This window comes from Mus caroli, unplaced genomic scaffold (genome assembly GCF_978045245.1).
Source record: "Mus caroli unplaced genomic scaffold, Mus_caroli_1 scaffold_2, whole genome shotgun sequence".
NCBI lineage: Eukaryota > Metazoa > Chordata > Mammalia > Rodentia > Muridae > Mus > Mus caroli.
This window is the reverse complement of record NW_028227257.1, coordinates 15,135,459-15,139,908: the sequence shown is the minus strand read 5'-3', so window position 1 is coordinate 15,139,908 and position 4,450 is coordinate 15,135,459.

Genomic DNA, 4,450 nt, shown 5'->3' with positions numbered 1-4,450 from the left:
GCAGTGCCACGGAGGCTGACTCCAGGCCCGCAGCTGTCCCTCGGGGAAAAACCTCAGGCCACTCGCTGTCCTCAGACATTCAGTAACTGTCTTCAATCATGAGTGACGTTCTAATGTCTTCCCGGCGTGGCGTGCTTCCCGTTTTTGTAACCTTATAGATTTATTCTTCCGCCTTTGTCTCTTTCTGGCTCTTCCTGGGTCGGTGAGCAGTTCTGAGGATCCAAGCCTATGGGAATTTGCTCTCCAGACATCTGTGTCCCCACTTGAAAACAAGTTGCTTGGAGTAGGACTAGAATGTCTAGGGCCCTGATCCCATGAAGTCCCTCTTAGAACTAGGCGTCTATCTGTGGTGACACTCTCTATGGCACCCTCGCCTGGGTTTGGTCTACGATCACTATCCCATGACGTTAGTGTCAGGCAGAGGCCTAGGACGGCTCTCTTCAATGTCCCAAGGCCACTTCTCCTTCAGGACTGAGAAGAAGAGCCTAAGGCTAAAGATCTTCCTGTATCCAGGTTCAGGTGACTGGGAAACACTGTGCTGGGGACAGGGATAGCAAGGTGCAAGGCTGAGTGCTCCCTGGATTCCATTCAAGCCAGAGTCTGATGGAGCTGGCACCTTTATGTCTCTCTGTGGAGAAGAAATGGGGTTCTAAGTCAGCAGATGCCCTAAGCCTAGAGGCTACCTGGCCACCTTGGCAGTCAGCAACTAGCTATACCCCCATGCCAAGTATCTTAGTTAGTTAGGGTTTTACTGCTGTGAACAGACACCATGACCAAGGCAACTCTTATAACAATAACATTTAACTGGGGCTGGCTTACAAGTTCAGAGGTTCAGTCCATTGTCATCAAGGTGTGAGCATGGCAGCCTCCAGGCAGGCATGGTGCAGGTGGAGCTGAGAGTTCTACATCTTCATCTGAAGGCTGCTAGGAGAAGACTAGCTTCCAGGCAGCTAGGATGAGGGCCTTAAAGCCCACTCCCACGGTGACACACCTACTCCAACAAAAGCACACCTACTAGAACAAGGCCACACCTCCTCACAGTGCCACTCCCTTGGCCAAGCCTATTCAAACCACCACAGCAAACAAGAAAACACTGCAGAGTCAGAGACAAACATAGGGCCTCTTCAGACCATATCTTTCCCAGGTCAAGACAGAAGTCATGAGACAACAGGACAATGAGACAACTCAGAAATCAGACAACTGAGAAGTAAGCCTCTGAATGCGGGACCCATGCTGGAGCTACACCCAGCTCTGGTCAGCCTTACCCTGCTTACTCTGTGCTTCTAAGGAAAAGGAAACTGGCAGGATCCTGGCTCTGAAAACCAAAGACGTAGGTAGAATGGATGTCAGTCTCTGGTCTTGCCTGGTAGGAAGAACTGATTTGAAATATGAGGTTGGTCTACAGCCATAACACCCTGACCATGACAGATTTCATCTGAAATGTGGGTTCAAAGCTCTAATGAGCTGGAACTTTCCTTAGCCCGGGAGAAAGAGTTCATTTCCTGTAACCCCACCCCCACCCCCACCTGGCCCCAAGATGTAGAAAGTCCCCTCCCTATGAAACCAGCAATAAATTTGTTCATAAGACTTCATAGAGAGACAGGGCAGGGGTGGCGCACACCTTTGATCCCAGTGTTCAAGAGGCCAGTCTCTGAGTTTGAGGCCAGCCTAATCTACAGAGTGAGTTCCAGGACAGCCAGAGCTACACAGAGAAACCCTGCCTCACACAAACAAAGACTTCATAGAGTCGTCCCTGGTTTTTTTTTTTTTTTTTCCGGGTTGGTGTTGTTTTCTTCACTGATTTCTGTCGTCTGCTACTGACAAGCTGGAATTGACCACAAAAGGCCTGGAAGAAGCTTGTTTCTGTGGCCCTAGGCTATGAATCTTGGCTGAACAATGCAGGGCACATTTCTGATGAGCTGTGTCCCCGACATGAAGTACCCGCCTCACGTAGTTTGTGTCATCATTCCATGGTGACATTGACACAAGAAGGAAGCAAAGGAAGGGACCATGCTGTGCCTTGAGGGGTGCATCCCGTGCTCTTTGTTACCTCTCAGGACCTTATAACTAATGGCCCCACCTAAGAGTCTGAGCCCAAAACTCCAACTTTGCCCTATTTTAAGTTACAGCTGCAGGCATGATCTGTGAAGGATTTCTTGACCAGGGTCTGAGTCAGCTGGCGTCAAATCCTTCCCTCTCCATCTTCTTCCTGCCATTGACTCTTCTATCTGCCTCTCTAACTCGCAATCCCATCCCCGAGGCTTGGGGACCCTATCTCTTCTTCCACAGCAAAATAGTTCCCCCTCGTACCACACGACTACTCTGCCTTCCAGAGCCAGGAGCATGTCACAGGATTTCCCAGTTTTCCAATGTAAAGTGAAAATTCACCAGTCGCTTGTTTAAATCTCACCAGTAATTTCAGTCAGAGACAGGAGATGGTGAACTCAGGTCAGATCTATTCTAAAGGCTTTACAGATCCATGAAGCCAGCCCTGGCCACAGGTTTCCACCTTCTATTCCACCTCCACCATTAGGCCGTGAGGTTCATATGAAAGTAAGTTTACCATGTACTTTTTGTTTGTTTATCTCTCTGTAACTCCTTGTTTAAGGAATTCCATTGCTTTGCCAGATAATGGCTTGCAAGTGCAAAGGAAAACCACCAGGTGGCACTGTTCCCCCTCACAAACATAAAAGAGGCTGTTTTTTTAAAAAAAAAAAAAAAAAAAAAAAGAAAGAAAAAAAAAGCAATTGGAATCCTTCAAGATAATCTTTTCCGTGGCCTTGGGGTTCTCTGGAGGTTTACTTGCTCAGTTCCACATAGCTCCAAGAAATTTACAAAGCTCCTAAAGCCCTCCTGTGGATTTGCTCACTTCACTGGACTCAGCAAGGTAATTGTAAAAGTTAGCTATCTTTATAGTAGGTGTGGTGGCAAACACGTTTCGTCCCAGAGCTCTGAAGGCAGAGGCAGGCAGATCTCTCTGAGTCCAAGGCCAGCCTGGTTCATGTAATAAGTTCCAGGATAGTCAGAGTGACCTTGCCAAAAAGAAAAAGGAAAAGGAAATAGATTGAAATCTGTGTTAGAGAATCCTGGGCATCTGGTCTTCTGTCATATGCTCCTGTATGACGCCAACAAAAAGTCAAAAGCTGAGAGTCACCACCCTAGGACACACTCTGGGTAATCTGAGGCTCCAAGCCAGGAGAGGTGAAGCTCATAGCAGGTTGATGACACAACCTGTCCTTGCTTTGAGTCCTGCACTCCTGACTGATACACAGTCTGGGCTCTGAGGTTCTCCTAGCTACCACACCGCACTAGGCTACAGCGGGAACATGAGTCCTGCAGGAGGGACAGGATTATGGGGGACAAGGTGAGGACAAAACCAAAGATGCCAGTCTGTTCCCCTCTCTCACCAGTTAGAAATCTTGCCACCAAGAAAGGCTATGGTTTAAGCACGAACCTTGGGTCCTCTGACATCTATTTCTGTTAAGTGAGGTTTTCTACAAAGAGAAATTAGTTAAAATAACATGGTGCATTTTTAAGACATTTCTGTTCCTGGGAAAGGTACCGGTGGCTGGGAGCACAGAACATGAAGATGTCAAGAGAGAAAAGAAGGGGAAGTGAAATCTCTCTCTCTCTCTCTCTCTCTCTCTCTCTCTCTCTCTCTCTCTCTCTCTCTCTCTCTCTCTCTCTCTCTCCCTCCCTCCTTCCCCTCTTCCTTCCCTCCCTCCTCCCTGCCCCAACCCTAGTCAAGTTTGGCTCTGTTCCAGACCCCAAGGGACAAAGTAAGGTTAATGGTGGTACAATAATACTCTGAATGGGTGAAGTGGCAAACACCTGTTGCAGCTGGCTGCTTGCTGGGGTGGTTGGGGGATGGGGGTGCAAGCAAAGTTCTGGGCAAGGCAGAGCCTTGCGCCATTGAGTTCTTCATGGATTAACCCTAGCTAAAGCAAATTCTGACAGGGAGCTGGAGATGTCACCTAGCCTGCACACAGACAGGTGCAGGTCCCCATCTGCATCAAACAGGCATGACGGCATGTGCCTGTGATCCCAGCACTCAAGAGGTAGAATTAAGGGTATTAGAAATTCAAGGTCGGGGGCTGGAGAAATGGCTCAGTGGGTAAGAGCACCCGACTGCTCTTCCGAAGGTCCAGAGTTCTAATCCCAGCAACCACATGGTGGCTCACAACCATCCGTAACGAGATCTGGCGCCCTCTTCTGGTGTGTCTGAAGACAGCTACAGTGTACTTACATGTAATAAATAAATAAATCTTAAAAAAAAAAAAAAGAAAAGAAAAAGAAATTCAAGGTCGGACTGGAGAAATGGCTCAGTGGGTAAGAGCACTGATTGCTCTTCCAAAGATCCTGAGTTCAAATCCCAGCAACCACATGGTGGCTCATAACCTCCTGTAATGAGATCTGACGCCCTCTTCTGGTGTGTCTGAAGACAACTACA